We start from the raw sequence: 21,886 nt of genomic DNA on the forward strand, positions 1-21,886 counted from the left end.
GAAATTTAAGAGACGTATTAGGTCAAACAGGCTCATTGGACATGGATGTTTTCATGTGGAATGAGGGAATAATTGTAATTTTTGTTAGATATAGTGATGGTATTTGGATTTTTTTTTAACTGAGGTCACATTGGCTTATAACATTGTGTAAATTTCAGGTGTACATTATTATATTTCAGTTTCTGTATAGACTGCATTGTGTTCACCACCAATAGTCTAGTTTTTATCCATCACCATACATGTGTGTCCCTTTATCCCTTTTGCTCTCCCACCACCCCTTCTCCTCTGGTAACCACTAATCTGTTCCATGTGTTTGTTTATCTTCCACATACGAGTGAAATCATACGGTATTTGTCCTTCTCTGTCTGACCTACTCTGCTTAGCATAATACCCTCAAAGTCCATCTGTTTTAGTAAATGGCAAGATTTTGTCTTTTTTTTATGGCTGAGTGGTATTCCATTGTATTTATATACGACATCGTCTTTATCCATTCATCTATTGATGGGCACTTGGGTTGCTTCCATGTCTTGGCAATTGTGAATAATGCTGCAATGAACATAGGGATGCATAAATCTGTTTGAATTGTTGATTTCATGTTCTTTGGATAAATACCCAGTAGTGGGATAGCTGGATCATATGATATTTCTATTTTTAATTTTTTGAGAAATCTCCATACTGTTTTCCATAGTGGCTGCACCAGTTTACATTCCCACCAGCAGTGTATGAAGGTTCCCTTTCTCTACACATCCTCTCCGACACTTGTTATTTCCCATCTTTTTGATAATAGCCATTCTGATGGGTGTGAGGGGATATCTCATTGTTGTTTTGATTTGCATTTCCCTAACAATTAGTGATGCTGAACATCTTTTCATGTGCCTCTTGGCCATCTGTGTGTCTTCTTTGGAAAAATGTCTGTTCATATCCTCTGCCCATTTTTTGATCAGGTTGTTCATTTTTTTTGCCGTTGAGTTGTATGAGTTCTTTATATATTTTGGAAACTAACCCCTTGTCGCACATGTGATTTGAAAATATTTTCTCTCAGATGGTGGGTTGTTTTTTGATTTTGCTGATGGTTTCCTTTGCCTTGCAGAAGCTTTTTAATCTGATCTAGTCCTATTTGTTTATTTTTTCCTTTGCTTCCCTTGCCTGAGTAGACATAGTATTCGAAAAGATGCTACTAAGACTGATGTCAAAGAGTGTACTGCCTATATTTTCTTCTAAGAGTTTTATGGTTTCAGGTCTTATATTCAAGTCATTAATCCATTTTGAGTTAATTTTTGTGTATGGTGTAAGATAATGGTCTGCTTTCATTCCTTTGCACGTGGCTGTCCATTTTTCCCAACACCTCTTGTTGAAGAGACTTTCCTTTCTCCATTTTATGTTCTTGGCTCCTCTGTCAAAGATTAACTGTCCATAAATGTGTGGTTTTATTTCTGGGGTCTCAGTTCTGTTCCAGTGATCTGTGTATCTGTTTTTCTGCTGGTACCATGCTATTTAGATTACTATAGCTTTGTAGTATAATTTGAATTCAGGGAGTGTGATACCTCCAACTTTTTTCTTTTTTCTCAGGATTTCGTTGGCTATTCAGGGTTTTTTGTTGTTCCACACAAATTTTAGGATTCTTTGTTCTATTTCTGTGAAGAATGTCATTAGAATTCTAATTGGGATTGCATTGAATCTGTAGATTGCTTTAGGTAGTATGGACATTTTATCTATGTTTATGCTTCCGATCCATGAGCATGGAATATCTTTCCATTTCTTTACGTCTTCTTTGATTTCTTTCAATGTCTTATGGTTTTGAGTGTACAGTTCTTTGTACTGTAAATAAATTTTGTACTGTAAATAAACTTCCTTGGTTAAATTTATTCCTAGGTATTTTATTCTTTTTGTTGCGATTGTAAATGGGATTGTATTCTTGACTTCATTTTCTGCTAGTTCATTATTAGTGTATAGAAATGCAACTGATTTTCATATGGTGATTTTGTATCCTGCAGCTTTACTGTATTTGTTGATTATTTCTAGTAGTTTTTTGGTGGATTCTTTAGGGTTTTCTATATATACAATCATGTCATCTGCAAACAGTGAAATTTCACTTCTTCCTTTCCAATTTGGATCCCTTTTGTATCTTTTTCTTGCCTAATTGCTCTGGCTATTTGTTCTAGTACTATATTGAATAAGAGTGGTGTGAGTGAGCATCCTTGTCTTCTTCCCGTTCTCAGAGGAATGGCTTTCGGTTTTTATCCATTTTTGTGCTGTTGGCTGTGGGTTTGTCATATATCACTTTTATTATGATGAGGTACTTTCCTTCTATACTCATTTTATTCAGAGTTTTTATCATAAATGGATGCTGTCTCTTGTTGAATGCTTTCTCTGCATCTATTAAGATGATCATGTGATTTTTATTCTTCATTTTGATTATGTGGTGTATCACATTGATTGATTTGCGGATGTTGAATCATCCCTACATCCCTGGAACAAATCCCATTTGATTGTAGTGTATGATCCTTTTAATATATTATTGTATTTGATTTGCTAACATTTTGTTGAGGATTTTTGCATCTATTTTCATCAGCGATATTGGCCTATATTTTCTTTTTTTGTGTTGTCCTTGTCTGGTTTTGGTATCAGGGTAATGTTGGCCTTATAGAATGAGTTGGAAAGCTTCCCCTCCTCTTCAATTTTTTGGAAGAGTTTGATAAGGATAGGTACTAAGTCTTCTTTGAATCTTTGGTTGAATTCACCAGTGAAGGTGTCTGGTCCTGGAGTTTTGTTTTTTGGGAGGTTTTTGATTACTGTTTCAATCTCTTTACTTGTGATTGGTCTATTCAAATTCTCTCTTTCTTCTTGTTTCAGTTTCGGGAGATTGTATGATTCTAAGAATTTATCAATTTTTCTAGGTTATGCAGTTTGTTGGTGTATAGCTTTTCAAAGTACTCTCTTATAATCTTTTCTATTTCTGTGATGTCCATTGTAATTTCTCCTCTTTCATTTCTGATTTTATTTATTTAAATCTTCACTCTTTTTTTCTTAGTGAATCTGGGTAAGGGTTTGTCAATTTTGTTTATCTTCTCAAAGAACTGGCTCTTAGTTTCATTTGGTGTTTCTATTTTGTGTTTTGTTTTTATTTCCTTTATTTCTCCTCTGATTTTTCTTCCTTCCTTCCTTCTACTGACTTTGGGCTTTGTTTGGTCTTCTTTTTCTAGTTCTTTTAGGTATAGGGTAAGCTTGTTTATTTGAGATTTTTCTTCTTTTTTGAGGTAGGCCTATATTGCTATAAATTTCCCTCTTATAGCTATTTTGCTGCATCCCATAAAAGTTGGTATGTTGTGTTTTCATATTCATTTGTCTCTAGGTATTTTTTGATTTCTCCTTTGATTTATTCATTGATCCAATGGTTGTTCAGTAGCATGTTGTTTAGTCTCCACATATTTGTGATTTTCCCAGCTTTTTTCTTGTAGTTGATTTCTAGTTTCATAGCACTGTGGTCAGAAAAGATGCTTGATATGATTTCATTCTTCTTAAATTTATTGAGGCTTGCCCTGTTTCCCAACATATGGTTTATCTTTGAGAATATTCAGCATGCACTTGAGAAGAATGTGTATTCTGCTGTTTTTGGATGGAATGTTCTATATATGTCTATTAACTCCATCTGGTCTAGTGTTTCATTTAAGGCCACTGTTTCCTTGTTGACTTTCTATCTGAATGATCTATCCATTGACATAAGTGGGGTGTTAAGGTCCCCTACTATTATTGTGTTGCTGTCAATTTCTCCCTTTAGGTCTGTTAGTAGTTGCTTTATATACTTTGCTACTCCTGTGTTAGGTGCATATATATTTATGTGTTATGTCCTCTTTGTTGAATGTCCCTTTTGTCATTATATACTGCCCCTCCTTGTCTCTCATTGTCTTTTTTATCTCGAAGTCTGCTTTTTCTGATAAAAGTATGGCAACACCTGCTTTCTTTTGTTTGCCATTTGCTTAGCATATCATCTTCCATCTCTTCACTCTGAGCCTATGTTTGTCTTTAGAGATGAGATGTGTTTCCTGGAGGCAGCATATTTTGGGGTTTTGTTTTTTAAACCATCCATTCACTCTGTGTCTTTTGGTTGTAGAATTCAGTCCATTTACATTTAGAGTGATTATTGATATATAAGGGCTTAACACTGCCATTTTATCTCTTGTCTTCTGGTTTTTATATATTTCTATTTTCTTTTCCCTTGTATTTCTGACTACCATTTCAGTTTAATGGTTTTCTCAATTTTGTCTTTATTTATGATTTGTGACTCTGTTCTGATTTTTTGTTTTGTGGTTACCATGAGGTTTGTACAAAATATCTCATAGAGGAGATAGTCCATTTTCTGATAGCCTCTCATCTCCATTAGCCTAAGTAGGTTCCATCTCTTTCCTCTTCCCCTTCTATTTTTTGGTTGTCACAAATTATTCTTTTTCTTTGTTGTGAGTTTGTGACTAAATTGAAGGGCTTATAGTTATTTTTGATGCTTTCTTTCTCTTTATCTTTTATATTATAATTAAGTGCTTGCTTACCTGATATAGAGCTGCAATTTTCTAATTTTGTCTGTCTATTTATCTCCTTGCTCAAAGCTTTGTAAACCTTTGCATTTTTCTTTCAGGTAGGAGGGCTCCCTTAGTCATTTCTTATAAAGAAGGTCTAGTGGTGATGAACTCCCTCAGCTTTTACTTTTCTGGGAAAGCTTTTATTTCTCCCTCATGTCTGAAGGATAATTTCACTGGATACTATATTCTTGGCTGATAGTTTTTGTCTTTCAATATTTTGAATATATCATTCTACTCTTTCCTAGCCTGTAAGGTTTCTGCTGAGAAATCTACTGAAAGCCTAATGTGGGTTCCTTTGAAGGTTATTTTCTTCTCTTTTGCTGCCCTTAGTATTTTTTCTTTGTCATTGACTTTTGCCAGTTTTACTATTATATGCCTTGGAGAAGGTCTTTTTGCGTTGATGTAGTTGGGAGTTCTATTGGCTTCATGTACTTTTATGTCCAGTTCCTTCCCCAGGTTTGGAACGTTCTCAGCTATTATTTCTTTGAACAAGCTCTCTGCTCCTTTCTCCCTCCCTTCTCCCTCTGGGATACCTATAATCCTTATGTTACTTTTCCTAACTGAATCAGATATTTCTTGAATAATTTATTCATTTTTTTAAAGTCTTAGTTCTCTCTCCTCTTCCACCTGAAGCAGTTCTAGGTTATTTTTTTATCTCTTTAATTGTGTTCTTCATATCCAGAATTTTTTTTTTTTTTTTTAGAGTTTCAATCTCTTTGGTGAAGTACTACTCTTGTTAATTAATTTTATTCTTGAGCTCATTGAACTGTCTTTCCGAGTTTTCTTGTAACTTGTTGAGTTTCTTTATGACAGCTATTTTGAGTTCTGTCAGTTAGATTGTAATATTCTATGACTTCAGGTTTTGTTTCTGGGGAGTTGTCATTTTTCTTCTGTTCTGCTGTGTTACTGTAGTTCTTCATGGTGATTAATGAATTGATATTCTGCTGGCACATTTGTAGTAGTAATCATCTTTTCTTATTTGGGCACATCTTTGGTTACTTTGGTTAGGCTCACCTAGGTCTCCTGTTCCTCCACTGGCTCTCCAGGGGCTCAGATGTTACTGTCCCATGCACCACCTGTGCTGCTCTTCCCAGGTTGTCTTGGGGTACTGGTCACATCACTACCAGGGGTGCTGAGTTCATGAGTTTCACTGTTGCTGGTGGGGACCTGGGGACCCGGGAAATTGTATGCAGCCCCCACTGTTAGTGGAGCTGGTGTGGATATTGCTGCCACTGGGGGCTGGGTCACTGGTTCTGCTGCAGTTCCTGATCCTTCTGGTCACAGATTCCACCTGTCACTGCTGGTGGGTGGCAGGGGCTGTTTTTTCTGTTCCCACCCCATCTGCTAGTAGTTATGCTGGTTGGACTGCTCTGCATTCACACTGGCCAGGCCACCACCAATTAGCAGGGCACATTCTCACAGGCCAGTCCACAGCCACAGAGCAAGAAGCATTCTCATGAGAGAGGCTGCCATAGCTCGGTGGGTACTCCTGCAGGCCAGGCTACCCCTGCTCCACAAGCATTAGCACAGGCTCCTCTGCCCCCGCCTCCACTCACTGTCTCACTGGCCACTGTGTGAGGATCCGTGTCCTGGATCACTGCCCCTGGGGAGGGGGAGGGGGCCACTCCTCTAGTTCCACTGTTTCCCAGGGGTTCAGTCCACGCACCTCCAGATGTATAGCTGCTTGGATATCTCAGATGTCCTATTGTGTTGTGTAAGGAATACTCTGTTGGTTAACGGATGTCCATTTAGTTTTAATTTAGGTGGGAAAGACAAAGTAAAAAACTCACTCTGCCGTGATGCTGACATTACTGGTTATGTTTTTTTTTTTTTTTTTTTTTTTTAAAGATTTTATTTATTTATTTTTCCCCCCAAAGCCCCAGTAGATAGTTGTATGTCATAGCTGCACATCCTTCCAGTTGCTGTATGTGGGACGCGGCCTCAGCATGGCCGGAGAAGCAGCGCGTCGCTGCGAGCCCGGGATCCGAACCCGGGTCGCCAGCAGCGGAGCGCGCTCACTTAACCACTAAGCCACGGGGCCGGCCCTGGTTATGTTTCTTAAAGCCCTATTTGTTGGAGTTTATGGTAGAATATGTGGAGGAAATAACCTCTTTGGATTTATGCATAAAGTCATATGATATCTGGAATATGCTTTGAAATATGTCAGCAATAAATAAATAAATAAAACAATTGATAAAATGTTAATTATTGTTGAAGCTGGTCGGTTGATACATAGAATTTTTGTTACATTCTTCTATTTGCTTTATGTGAAATGATTCGTGTCATAGAGCTATAAACATCCATGGAAAAAACTATGCCAATGACAACTGATAAAGTAATCATATTTTGAGTATGTTAATGAAATATATGGGTGAAAATGCCAAAGTAAAAGCGTTGATGATGGTTACATTTACAGAGCTGCAATTGGTTGTGTCTCCAGTTAGGACTAGAGACAGGTGATTTTTGTTTAATGTATTGTAGAAATAGTCAAGGGCTTAATTGAGGTGAATGTTATGTAATTTTAATGGGCCCTTGTATGAGAATGTAAATATGTGGAAGGAAATTCTGAATGACGCACCCTATACAGTTAACTGGGTCACCTTGGGAAATGGCATGAACATTAGGGCTGATGGCCAAAGGTGACTTTCATTGTTGGCTGAGGACCTGCTGTGTGCCAGACACTGTTCTTCTGAAATACAGCCATGAAAGAGACAAAAAGGTCCCTGCTCACCGGGAGCTCACATTCTAGCGGCAGAAAATGAAAGCATGAGATAAATATGACACATATATACCACAACAGATGGTGACGCATGCTATGCAGCACACTAAAGCAGGGGAAGGGAATGGGGCCTGCGAAGGGTGTGGGGATTTGCACCTTCCCAGAGGTTGTGCAGCCAAGGCCTCACTGAGAAAGTGACATAAAGACCTGAAGGAAGTGAGGGGGGAGCCCAGTGGAGATCTGGGGGATGAAAGTGGCAATGAGAGGGACTATCCCGTGCCTCTTACTGATGTGACTTTGTTAAATCACTTAGCCACTGACAAATCATCATTTTCCCTCCAGTTTTGATGCAAGAGGTGCTGTGTTGTTGTATTTTGGCAGTATGGAATTGGTCAGGTTTAGGGCCAGACTTACCTTGATTGTTTACATAATTAGGACATGGCTTAAGACCTTTGCCACTTTGAATACTGAGGCTCTAGCCATGCATACTAACTGTGTATGCTTCTATAAAATGGATCTTTTGGAATACATGTATAAATTGGTCCTTGCATAGCATCTTAAGTGTCTCAGTCCAGTTTAGTAAGCTGTTAATAGCTACTGGAGTGACAGTGCCATACAAAACCCAAGCTGTCACGTGCCACCTAGTGCCAGGATACTCATCCATCATGGAATCAATAAGTTACAAGTGGGAGAACATTTCTGTATCCGTGGATGTAGGACTCACAGATTAACCTCAGGGACAGTAGTTTAAGGAGAAAGGCTGACCAGTATCCTTGACCACAAGCCTGAATCCCAGCAAGTTACTTTGTGAGGTCACTAAAAGATCACAGCTGATTAAATCACAATGGATTTGCAGTATAAAGTTCAGACCATCTTTAGGCTCAGGCTTATTTCTCCTGAGGGTGTGTAGTGGCTTGAAGGGCTCCTCTTACAGAGCCAGAAAAAGACTGGGTTGGTTGGTTGTTTCATGCTGAATCCTTACTTAGGGAAATTGATTTGTATCCGTGGCAAAGGTATTCAACAATACTTCCTTTCATTTTCAGGTCACAGCTTTGTAAGAGAACTGAAGAGCGTGACCTCCAGCCCGTGGTGTGCTGCAAGGCTGTGGACCCAGAGTGCAAGCACAGACGAAGATCAGACACTGATTTCACACTTGTGATAGGTATGGAATACAACTCTCAGCTGTACTTTGCATTTTACCCCCTTGATTTTTACAAGCATGACTTTCTGAAATGTTTTAATCCAGTGTATACTGGTGCCATGGAGGTTTTCTAGGAATCATGTGTACATTAGGCTCTGTTGAGTATTACAGCTATGTTCTTAGTGCTCAAGATTGAGCAACGAGAGGCAGGGCTATTTCAGTAACCTGGGACCTTTTAAGGCTATCAGAGTAGCCTGATACTTTCATAAACCCTAGAGCTAGGAAAGAATTTGAGGTGATCCTGTTTGTCCCCCTGGAGTGCTATGGAAAAGACCTTCTGTCATCCTACATTGGAATCTCTGAAGTACGATGTGAAACTTCCCTTGGGAAATGTACTTTGCTACATGGCCTTCTAGTTAAGTAGTTTTATTTATACCTAATTGAAATCTCTATTGGGAAGGTTCAAGCACGAACTCATTTGTCGTTCTTTACAGGAAGAAAACTACAACCATTGACTGCCAATTCTATATTATTCTTTTGGTGTAGAGCACAGGGCAGGCTCAGAGTAATACTGAAAGATGAATAGGGTATTCTTATTTATGATGTATTGTCTTTTGTGATTTTGACAGTAATGCACACATGTTATAAGCGATTTAGAAAGTTACACAAGTTTCATGAGGGCATCATAAGGGACTATTTTCCTATAGTTGTAGTAGCTTATCACCTCTTGTGGACCCTACTGTTGGCACACTCTCCTGTTGACATGGGTGACCAGGTCAGGCTTCAGCAAACATTGGCTTCGTGTGCTGTGTGCCAGCTCCTTATGACTATGTTCTGTGAATGAGCAGTTGGGGCAGCGAGAGGTGAGGGGGCCAGGGGAGAGGGGTAGTCAGCATCATATAAACCCTTATGACCTCATCAACCTGCCACTTCTGATTTTGAATAAATCATTTTACTTCTTTAGGTTTCAATTTCTTCATCTAATATGTGAGTCAAATAAATGAGATGTTTTTAAAGTTTTGTGGACCTGTTTGAGAAGCTGTTGAATGGTGTGTAAATTAGTTTTTAAAAACTCACATGTGCATATACATACACAAATTAACAGATACTTAAGGAACTTGAAGGAACCCTATGGACCTGTCTCTTAAGAGCACCTGGACTTAGGGAGCTCAATGTGGCTCCCAATTTCACACATCTGTGATTCTAGTATCTGCCATGATTCAAATCATATCAGGCCCCTGCCTGAAACTCTCCAATGATTTCCCACTGAAATTAGTCTGAAAATGAACCAGCCCTCATGGCCTAGTGGTTCAAGTTCAGCGCTCTCACTGCTTCGGCGGCCTGGGTTCATTTCCCGGTGGCGGAACCACACCACCTATCTGTCAGTTGCCATGCTGTGGTGGCAGCTCACATAGAAGAACTAGAAAGACTTACAACTAGGATATACAACTGGGGCTTTGGGGAGGGGAAAAAAAGAAAGAGGAAGATAGGCAACAGATGTTAGCTCAGGGTGAATCTCTCTCCCTGCAAATAAAAAAAAAGAACTTAGACTGAAAATAATGACCAAGCATGGCCAGCAATGAAGAAGATCAGGCTACTCTTTGCCCTGATCGCTTAACCACTTTCCTCCTTGGTTGCTTTGCTCACACAGATTTTGGGTTTATTTTAAGCTTTATTAATAAAAGTATAATGAGAGAAGATAAACTGCCCTACTTTAAATGTATAATTTGATAATATTGACATATGTTACACCTAGTAAATGATCGTCAAAATAACAAACACATCCATTATACCCAAAAGTTTCGAGTTCTCCTTCAGTACGTACAGTAATGAGAACTAGCGTTGTTGCTCCAAAGAGGTTCTTTAGTTATTTATTTCATGCCTAACTAGGAATAATTAATTATTAAGAAAATTTCATATTTATTAAGAAACATGTACCTGGAGTGTTTGAATGTTCCTGAGATGTTCCTTCACTCACTTGATATTTCCTGTTCCAGATCAAATGTTACTTAAGTAAAATCTTTTACAGGAATCCTGAATTAATGAGTGTTATTGTATATCCTCCTGTTGCTGTTTTTTGTTTTAGGGTCATTTTGAGCCTTAATCATTATTAACAGAGTCTTTGGCACATTTCTACCCATGATGAATCATGAAAGAAATTTTGAAGAATTCTATAATCATAAAAGTTGAAAAATACTTGGAATCCTTTAAAAATGGTGAAAGTGTGGTCAAAATATGTTCATGAATACTTGGTTATGGTGCTCGACAAGCCTAGTGTTAAATTCAGTAAATTAGCTAAGAAAGGAGTGTGTGGTAGCTTGTTCTTTATGTGTGGTATAGGTTGATTTCTCTTCAATGGCAAGTGACTTAAAAATGATAATCTGCATAGTAGAATTATAGGCTGGCAGCCACCTTTTGCCTGAGTAATCTAATAGAATAATTTCTGATCCCTCGTGTTTAACCTTAATAGATTCTTTTATGGACAAGACAAAAGTTGAGGAAAGTGATCAACAATAGCAGTGGAAATTTTCAAAAAGTTAAAGCTTATTAAATATTTGATAAAATTGTTTTACTTAATAATTTAATCACATTACATATACTCTCCTTTCTCTCTTTTTTTTAAATTTTTTTTTAAATTTTTTGTTTATTGCAGTAACATTGGTTTATGACATTGTAAAAATTTCAGGTGTACATCATTGTACTTCTATTTCTGCATAGATTACATCATGTTCACCACCAAAATACTAATTACAAGCCATCACCACACACATGTACCGAATTATCCCTTTCACCCTCCTCCCTCCCCACTTCCCCTCTGGTAACCACCAATCCAATCTCTGTCCCTATGTGTTTGTTTATTGTTGTTATTATCTACTACTTAATGAAGGAAATCATGCAGTATTTGACCTTCACCCTCTGACATATTTCACTTTGCATTATACCCTCAATGTCCATCCATGTTGTCACAAATGGCTGGATTTCATCGTTTCTTATGGCTGAGTAGTATTCCATTGTGTATATATACGACAGCTTCTTTATCCATTCGTCCCTTGATGTGCACTTAGGTTGCTTCCAAGTCTTGGCTATTGTAAATAACGCTGCAATGAACACAGGGGTGCATGTACCTTTGCAAATTGGTGTTTTCAAGTTCTTTGGATAAATAACCAACAGTGGAATAGCTTGATCATATGGTAGTTCTATCCTCGATTTTTTGAGGAATCTCCATACTGTTTTCCATAGTGGCTGCACCAGGTTGCACTCCCACCAGCAGTGTATGAGAGTTCCCTTCTCTCCACATCCTCTCCAACACATGTTGTTTCCTGTCCTGTTAATTATAGCCATTCTGACGGGCGTGAGGTGATATCTCACTGTAGTTTTGATTTGCATTTCCCTGATAGTTAGTGATTTTGAACATCTTTTCATGTGTCTGTTGGCCATCTGTATATCTTCTTTGGAGAAATGTCTGTTCGGGTCTTTTGCCCATTTTTTAATTGGGTTGTTAGTTTTTTTGTTGTTGAGATGCATGAGTTCTTTATATATTTTGGAGATTAAGCCCTTATCAGAAGTATGGTTTGAAAATATCTTCTCCCAATTGTTAGGTTGTCTTTTCGTTTTGTTGATGGTTTCCTTGGCTGTGCAGAAGGTTTTTAGTTTGACGTAGTCCCATTTGTTTATTTTTTCTATTGTTTCTCTTGCCCGACCAGACGTGGTGTTTGAAAAGATGTTGCTAAGACCAATGTCGAAGAGCATACTGCCTATGTTTTCTTCTAGAAGTTTCACAGTTTCAGGTCTTAGATTCAAGTCTTTAATCCATTTGGAGTTAATTTTTGTGTATGGTGTAAGGTAAGGGTCTACATTCATTTTTTTGCATATGGCTATCCAGTTTTCCCAACACCATTTGTTGAAGAGACTTTCTTTTCTCCATTGTATGTTCTTGGCTCCTTTGTCAAAGATTAGCTGTCCATAGATGTGTGGGTTTATTTCTGGGCTTTCGATTCTATTCCATTGATCTGTGTGTCTGTTTTTGTGCCAGTACCATGCTGTTTTGGTTACTATAGCTTTGTAGTATATTTTGAAATCAGGGAGTGTGATACCTCCAGCTTTGTTCTTTTTTCTCAGGATTCCTTTAGCTATTCGGGTCTTTTGTTGTTCCATATAAATTTTAGGATTCTTTGTTCTATTTCTGTGAAAAATGTTGTTGGAACTTTGATAGGGATTGCACTGAATCTATAGATGGCTTTAGGAAGTATGGACATCTTAACTATGTTAATTCTTCCAATCCAAGAGCACAGAATATCTTTCCATTTCTTTGTGTCTTCTTCAATTTCTTTCAGAAATGTTTTATAGTTTTCGGTGTACAGATCTTTCACCTCTTTGGTTAAGTTTATTCCTAGGTATTTTATTCTTTCTGTTGCAATTGTAAATGGGATGGTATTCTTAATTTCTCTTTCTGCTACTTCGTTGGTAGTGTACAGAAATGCAACTGATTTTTGTATGTTGATTTTGTATCCTGCAACTTTACCATATTCGTTTATTACTTCTAAAAGTTTTCTGGTGGATTCTTTAGGGTTTTCTATATATAAAATCATGTCATCTGCAAATAGTGACAGTTTCACTTCTTCCTTTCCAATTTGGATCCCTTTTATTTCTTTCTCTTGCCTGATTGCTCTGGCTAGGACTTCCAGTACTATGTTAAATAGGAGTGGTGACAGTGGGCATCCTTGTCTGGTTCCTGTTCTTAGAGGGATGGCTTTCAGTTTTTCACCATTGAGGATGATATTAGCTGTGGGTTTCTCATATATGGTCTTTATTATGTTGATGTAGTTTCCTTCTATACCCATTTTATTCAGAGTTTTTATCATAAATGGATGCTGTATCTTGTCAAATGCTTTCTCTGCATCTATTGAGATGATCATGTGATTTTTATTCTTCATTTTATTAATGTGGTGTATTACGTTGATTGATTTGCAAATGTTAAACCATCCCTGCATCCCTGGAATAAATCCCACTTGATCATGGTGTATAATCTTTTTAACGTATTGTTGTATGCAATTTGCTAGTATTTTGTTGAGGATTTTTGCATCATGTTCATCAGTGATATTGGCCTGTAATTTTCTTTTTTTGTGTTGTCCTTGTCTGGTTTTGGTATCAGGGTAATGTCAGCTTCGTAGAATGAGTTAGGGAGCTTTCCCCCCTCCTCAATTTTTTGGAAGAGTTTGAGAAGGATAGGTATTAAGTCTTCTTTGAATGTTTGGTAGAATTCCCCAGGGAAGCCGTCTGGTCCTGGACTTTTATTTTTGGGGAGGTTTGTGATTACTGTTTCGATCTCCTTACTGGTGATTGGTCTATTCAAATTCTCTACTTCTTCTTGATCCAGTTTTGGAAGGTTGTATGATTCTAAGAATTTTTCCATTTCTTCCAGATTGTCGAATTGGTTGGCATATAGCTTTTCATAGTATTCTCTTATAATCTTTTGTATTTCCGAGGTGTCTGTTGTAACCTCTCCTCTTTCATTTCTGATTTTACTTATTTGTGCCTTCTCTCTTTTTCTTGGTGAGTCTAGCTAAAGATTTGTCAATTTTGTTGATCTTTTCAAAGAACCAGCTCTTGGTTTTATTAATTTTTCTATTGTTTTTTTGGTCTCTATTTCATTTATTTCTGCTCTGATTTTTATTATTTCCCTTCTTCTACTGATTTTGGGCTTGGTTTGTTCTTCTTTTTCCAGTTCCTTTAAGTGCATTGTTAGATTGTTTATTTGAGATTTTTCTTGTTTGTTGAGATAGGCCTGTATCGCTATAAACTTCCCTCTTAGAACCGCTTTTGCTGTATCCCATAAATTCTGGCATGTCGTATTTTCATTTTCATTTGTCTCCAGGTATTTTTTGATTTCTTCTTTGATTTCTTCGTTAACCCAGTTGTTGTTCAGTAGCATTTTGTTTAATCTCCACGTATTTGTGGCTTTTCTGATTTTCTTCCTATAGTTGATTTCTAGTTTCATACCGTTGTGGTCAGAAAAGATGCTTGGTATTATTTCAATCTTCTTAAATTTATGGAGACTTGTTTTGTGGCCTAATATGTGATCAATCCTGGAGAATGTTCCATGTGCATTTGAAAAGAACGTGTATTGTTTGGTTTTTGGATGGAATGCTCTGTATATATCTACTAGGTCCATCTGTTCTAGTGTGTCGTTTAAGGCCAATGTTTCCTTATTGATCTTCTGTTTGGATGATCTATCCGTTGGTGTAAGTGGAGTGTTAAAGTCCCCTACTATTATTGTGTTACTGTCTGTTTCTGTTTTTATGTCTGTTAATAATTGCTTTACATATTTAGGTGCACCTACATTGGGTGCGTAGATATTTACAAGTGTTATATCCTCTTGTTGGATTGTTCCCTTGATCATTATGTAATGCCCTTCTTTGTCTCTTTTTACAGTTTTTGTTTTAAAGTCTATTTTGTCTGATATGAGTACTGCCACCCCAGCTTTCTTTTCATTGCCATTTGCGTGGAGTATCTTTTTCCATCCCTTCACTTTCAGTTTGTGAGTGTCTTTAGGTCTGAAATGTGTCTGTTGTATGCAGCATATATATGGGTCTTGTTTTTTTTATCCAGTCAGCCACCCTATGCCTTTTAATTGGAGCATTTAGTCCATTGACGTTTAAAGTAGCTATTGATAAGTATGTACTTACTGCCATTTTTTAACTTTTTTTTTTTCTCAGTGTTTTAGTAGTCCTTCTCTGTTCCCTTCTTCTTCTATACAGAATTGATGGTCACTTTAGTTTGACCTCTGTCTGAAAGCTGTACTCTTAACTCCCCTCCTCCCTCCTTTTATGTTTTTGATATCATATCTAAACTCTTTTTTGTGTATTTGTATCCATTACGTTCTAATCATGGAAATAGATAATTTTTCCTATTTGTGGTCTTCTCTTTTCCCCTTAAATCAGTCCCTTTAACATTTCTTGTAGCACTGGTTTCTTGGTGACAAACTCCTTTAATTTTTGCTTATCTGGGAAAATTTTGATCTCTCCTTCCATTTTGAATGATAACCTTGCTGGGTAGAGTATTCTTGGCTGTAAATTTTTTCCTTTTAGCACTTTAAATATATCATGCCATTCTCTTCTAGCCTGTAAGATTTCTGCTGAGAAGTCAGCTGATAGCCTTATGGGGTTTCCTTTGTATGTAACTTGACACTCTCTTGCGGCTTTTAGGGTTCTCTCTTTATCTTTAATTCTGGACATTTTGGTTATGATGTGTCTTGGTGTGGGCTAGCGGTTAGCTCCGCTGCTGGCGGCCCGGGTTCGGATCCCGGGTGCGCACCGACACACTGCTTCTCTAGCCATGCTGAGGCTGCGTCCCACATACAGCAACCAAAAGGATGTGCAGCTATGACATACAACTATCTACTGGGGCTTTGGGGGAAAAACAAATAAATAAAAATTTAAAGGGGCGGAGTCAAGATGGCAGCATAGGCAGACTCGGAACTCACCTCCTCCCGTGGACACAGCCAATTTACAACAACTCGTGGAAAAATTACCCCTGAGACAGAACTGAAAACTGCATGAGAGGATCTCCTGCAACAACAGACAATCCTAACTGAGGTAGAAGAGGCAGAGACTCCCTTCTGGAGAGGAAAAATGCTGCCTTCACATGCCGCCAGCTTCACGGCCGCCCGGAGCAGTGCACAGGTACGCAGCCTCCCTGGAGGTGCAGGGTCCTGAGCCGGGAGCACCCCCGCTGTGGGCATTTTGTGGACCCAGCACAATCGAGACCAGTGGCATAATATCTGACTTTGCCTGCTACTAAAACACTGGGGAGTACCCCCAGAAAAACCGGTTCACAAAGAAACTAAAACTGGCTCTTAAAAGGCCCGTGCGCAAACTCACCCATGTCAGAAAGCATCCTAAAATCACCAGAAAGAAAGGTGCACAGTGCTGTGGTGAAAAGAGACTCACCTAATAGGCCCTGAGTGCATCTCGGTGAGGGGTGAGACCTCTCCAGGGACTGGGACATTGGCGGCGGCCCTTGTTGTGACCTGGTGTGGGCGTGCTGACACAGATGCCATTGGGGTACTCTCTGAGGCCTGCTAGCCCAGGGTCTGCCCCACCCGCTAGAGCACGGATTTAATCCAGCTCAGCCAGGGCAGGCAGCCCACCCTAGAGACTGGCCCCACCCAACAACAAGCCCTCAGGCAACTTGTGGGCCTGCATAGATTGGTGACTGGATTCTCTGCAGCCTGGCAACTGAGCCGACTTGAGCGGGGCAGGGTGTGCACAAGGAGTGGGTGGTGTGTGTGGGGCTCCCGCCGTGGAGAGACTGGGTCCGCTTGGGGAGGTCGGGGCGCTCACACGGGACAGGACTGTGTTGACTGTGTGTGTGGACCTGTGGGCGGCAGGGCTTGTCAGCTGCAGAAGACTTGTGCTTCTCAAAGACCCACATAGGGGGTTTGCCCCACCTTCCAAAGCCTGAAACAATTGGGTGCTCCTGTGCCTGAGGCCAGCCCCACCCAGCTGCAATCCTCACAGAGCTGACGAGAGACCTAATAGGCTAGAGGCTTACAGCAATTGTAAGGCCCTGAGCCTAACAACCTGCCACACTGGGGGCCTACTCACTTAAAAGAAATACTGCAACACAAATGTGGTATTAGAACTTGCAGCCAACTGTGCTGGGGCTCCCCACACCTGATAAAGAGACTGAAGGGCCCACAACAACTACAAGCAGCTGAGCATTACAACAGCTGGCCAGGAGCATAACTCAGCCTCCCTGGGCACCTGCAGGGAGAGCAAACAGGCCACAACAGAAGGACACACGTAGCCCACATAGGGGTCACCCCTGGAACATTGAGAACTGAGGGAAGCACACTGGAAGCCTCCTAAGGCATCACTTACATAAGGTCACCTATCCAAGAGCAGGAGACGTAGCTGACCTACCTAATACGCAGACACAAGCACAGGGAAAGAGGCAAAATGAGGAGGCAAAAGAATACATTCCAAGTAAGGGAACAGGACAAAACCCCAGAAAAGGAACTAAGTGAAACAGAAATGAGCAACCTACCCGACAGAGAGTTCAAACTAAGAGTGTTAAGGATGCTCACTGATCTGGGGAGAAGAATAGATGAACTCAGTGAGAATGTCAACAAAGAAATGGAAGATATAAAAAAGAACCAATCAGAAATGAAGAATACAATACTGGAAATGAAAAATTCATTAGAGGGACTCAAAAGCAGAGTAGAGGATACAAAAGAATGGATCTGTGAGCTGGACGAAAGACTAGAAGAAATTACCCAAGGTGAACAGGTAAAAGAGAAAAGAATTAAAAAGAGTGAGGACAGTCTAAGGGACCGCTGGGACAACATCAAGCACACTAGCATCCATGTTATAGGTGTCCCGGAAGGAGAAGAGCAAGACAAGTGGGCAGAGAATCTATTTCAAGAAATAATAGATGAAAACTTCCCTAACCTAAGGAAGGAAACAGACATCCAGGTACAGGAAGCACAGAGAGCCCCAAACAAGATAAACCGCTAAGCTGCGGGGCCGGCCCTTTCCCTTCTCTTTTGCACGATACTTTAAATGTTGTTTCAGTTATACAAAAAACAAAACCACAGATATTGGTTTTTTTGGTAGCACGATAGTGCAGCATTGTAAACAAGTGAAATATCTATCAATTGGGAAGTAGTGAAGAAAATATTTGATACAGTCTTACAAACCATGAAATATGAAGTTATTTATAAATAGCAATTTATAAATATTAATAAATCATGAAGATATAGTATATAATTTAATAAATTTTGATGTATGTGTGCATCTGTAATGACATCACCAAATCAACATAATGAACATATCCACTATCCCCCAAAATTACCTCTTCCTCTTTGTTATCCTCCTCTCACACATCCCTCCGCTTGCTAGCCCCTGACAGCCATTAATCACTATACAAAAGTTTACATTTTCTGGAGTTTTATATAAATAAAATCATACGGTTTGTGTTCTTTTTTTCTCTGGCTTTCAAAACTCAGAATAGTTGTTCTGAGATTTATCCATGCTCTTTGCCTGTATCTGTGGTTCATTTCTTTTGCTGCTGAGTGGTATTCCATTGTATGGATATGCCATGGTATGTTCACTCATGTCTTGATGGACATTTAGGTTGTTTCTAGTTTTTGACTATTACAAATAAAGTTACTAGGTACCCGTGTGTGTGGGCCTCTTTGTGAACATATGCTTTCGTTTCTATTGAGATATAATTTACGTATTGTAAAATTCACTTTCAAAGTGCACAAAATTGTATGATTGCAACAAATGTATATAGTCATGTAACTACTGTCACAATCAAGATATGGTGTATCTCTATGACCCCAGAAAGTTCTCTTGGGTTCCTTTGTAGTCAGTGATTTCACGCTACTTTCAGCACTTGGCAACCACTGATCTAATTTCTGTCAATATGGTTCTGTCTTTTTTAAAGTCATATACATGGAGTCCCAAGAGTAATCCTTTTGTTTGTGGCTTCTTTCACTTAGCACAATGCTTTTGAGATTCATCCATGTTGTTGCATATATGATTGGTTCATTCATTTTTATTGTTGAGGAGTATTCCATTGTTAGGATATATGAAAATTTCTTTATCTATTCACTAGTTGCTGTACATTTGGATTGTTTTCAGGATTTGGTGTTTTTGAAAATATTTACAGGAGATCTTATCTTTATATGGGTTTGAGTTATAGTCTATAATCCTTTTATTTCAACCGAAAGGATCCCTTTAGCATTTCTTGTAGGACTGATTTAGTACCAATGAATTCTTTCAGCTTTTGTTTATCTTGGAATGTCTTAATTTCTCTCTCATTTTTTAAAGACAGTTTTTGCCGGATATAGAATTCTTGGTTGACATTTTTTTCTTTTAACACTTTAAACATATCATACCACTGCCTTTTGGCCTGTGAGATTTCTGATGGAAAATCTGGTGATAATCTTATTAGCGATCTTATAACTCGATCCCTTGTAAGTGACATGTTGCTTTTCCCTTTTTGTTATCAAGATTCTCTCTTTTGTCTTTGACTTTATTTTTTATTTTATTTTTTTGCAGAGGAAGATTCACCCTAAGCTAATATCTGTTGCCAATCTTCCTCCTTTTCCTTCCTTTCTCCCCACAAAGCCCCAGTACACAGTTGTGTATAGTTGTAAATTCTTCTAGTTCTTCTTTGTGAGCTGCCACCACAGCATGGTTACGGACAGACAAGTGGTGTGGTTACACGCCCAGGAACCAAACCTGGGCCACTGAAGCAGAGCATGCCAAACTTTAACAGCTAGGCCATCAGGGCAAGCTCATGTCTTTGACTTTAGGCAGTTTGATTACAATGTGTCTCAGTATGATTCTCTTTTGTTTTAACCTACTTTGAAGTTCATTGAACTTCTTGGATTTGTAGATTTGAGTCTTTTATCAAATTTGGGAAATTTTCAGCCATTATTTCTTGAAATAATCTCTCTGCCCCTTTATCTTTCTCTTCTTCTTGGACTTCCATAATGCATATATTAGTCTACTTGATGATGTCCTATAAGTCCGTTAAGCTCTGTTCACTTTTCTTCATTCTTTTTTCTTTCTGTGCCTCAGACTCTATAATTTGTTTTTCTTAATAAAGCAAGGTCACTACAATCTATTTTTCCTTCCTTATCACCTTTAATAAATATATAAGAAAAACACTAGCCTTGTTATGTTAAAATGATAAGTGAAATGCAATTAAATTACTCAAAGATATAGTTAGAAACAAGCAATCTAAATAAATCCCCATTGCATTCCTTCAGATTTCCCTTCCTTACAATAGACAGTTCCCTGTAGAATTCTGAGATAATGACCTAGTTCTACCTGCTCTGGTCTCTAAAGTCACTCTTCTTGATAGCAACAAAATGGTGTAACCTCTCCTCCTTTCTCTCTACTTAGAGTGACCTCAATTGACTTCCTTGAATTTTCTAATTAAAAATTCTCAAATGACAGTGCTACTTCATGTAGGCTTGCTGCAATTTGAGTTTTCCTTTGCTTTCCATGTGAATGACTACGTAAATGCCTTTGAACAACTGCCAGCTTTATTATTAATATCTTAATGTTATTTGTATCTAGATTTTCTTTTCCTTCTTTTATAAAAGCATAGCTGCAATTTTATTGGATTCTACCAAAAGTTTCATTCCTTTTTCTCCTAGATCCTATAAAACTTTAACATAGTATTTTTCTCTTGTTGGTGGAAGAGAGAAGCACAAGTCTAAAATCTCTCTAGTTTTCAACCTCTGATAACAAGATAAAGTGCTTAAATATTCTATCTCTTTAGAGTTTGACTTATCTTGGAGATAATAAAGTTTTCTATCATTTCAGAATTATAGAGTGTCATTGAAGTTACTTCAGGATCTCTTTGTTTTTTCTGCTGCTAGAATAAATTGTAAGAGCTTTAGTATAAAATGTTTGTGTGAAGTTATCAGTTTGATTGGTGAAATAAATTGCATGCTTTTTGATTAATAGACCTTTGTGCATCAAATGTTCTTGTTTTAAATAGTAAATTCAAAATTCCCTTTGAGAATCTTAGAATCCACTTAATTTTGGGCTGGCACTTTCACCAGATACCACAAGAATGGTGCAAATGATGATTATCTATCCATCACAGCTTTCTGTAAACATGTATTTTGGGAAAAAGAGCACTGAAAAATAGTAATAGCAAAGAAATGTCAGTGTTTGATGATTTAGCCTCATCACCAAGATTTAAAATGAAAATGAAAGCATGTTTGTTCTCCCAGTGGCTCCCTGCATGCCTTCTCTTGTTCTGAGTCATTTAAAGTGGTGATATAATTTTTAAAAAGTCATAAAAAGAAGTCTCAGCTTTGTCATTAATTGGCTATGACTTTAAGTAAGTCACACTTCTTGCATCTTAGTTTCTTCATAATTAACAGGAGAGGATAAGATTAGTGGACTTCTAAGAAAGCCTCTTCCAGTTCACACATTTCAGATTTAAGTGATTCTGATTCTATGTGTGGTTACAAATTGTTTAGCTATTTTAAATTACAAGCAGGGAGATTGAGTACCTGTCTGCAAATGTACCAATGAGCCATTTACAGAAGGAAATTGTGGACAGTTTGCTTGTGTAGGCACCAGGCTCAGAAAAAAACATGTGGAGAAGATAACTTTAGGAGGGGAGGTGAGACTGTGGGTCCAGAGAAATCTTAACATGGATAATCGTCAAGTTGAACAAGCTCCCATTGGAGAACCTCTATCTTCTCAGTGAACTAGTAAATAAGTTCATTTACTGTCCATGAAGGCTCTTGGGTAGGTTTGAAATTTAAATAGACTAGAAAAGTTTTGGATCAGCCTCTGTGGGACATTTCGTAGCAGTCAGGTAGGGATGAATAAAAGAATTATTAGTATTTAAGAGGAGATGCTGAGGAGTGACATCAGCATCATGGCGGAGTGAGATTCCCCCATTGAACTC

At 38.4% G+C, this 21,886-nt stretch overlaps 1 long non-coding RNA gene across 1 annotated transcript in view; it reads left to right on the top strand.

Annotated features, from left to right (window-relative positions):
- Positions 1 to 21,886, top strand: part of LOC147911808 (uncharacterized) — a 110,401-nt gene that overhangs the window by 77,157 nt on the left and 11,358 nt on the right. Inside the window, exon 6 of the long non-coding RNA XR_015550341.1 lies at positions 8,337 to 8,455. This is a non-coding gene — a long non-coding RNA (uncharacterized LOC147911808). The remainder of the gene's footprint in view (positions 1 to 8,336; positions 8,456 to 21,886) is intronic.

Source organism: Ceratotherium simum, chromosome X, assembly GCF_057802395.1.
Source record: "Ceratotherium simum simum isolate JZ-2026a chromosome X, ASM5780239v1, whole genome shotgun sequence".
Lineage (NCBI taxonomy): Eukaryota > Metazoa > Chordata > Mammalia > Perissodactyla > Rhinocerotidae > Ceratotherium > Ceratotherium simum.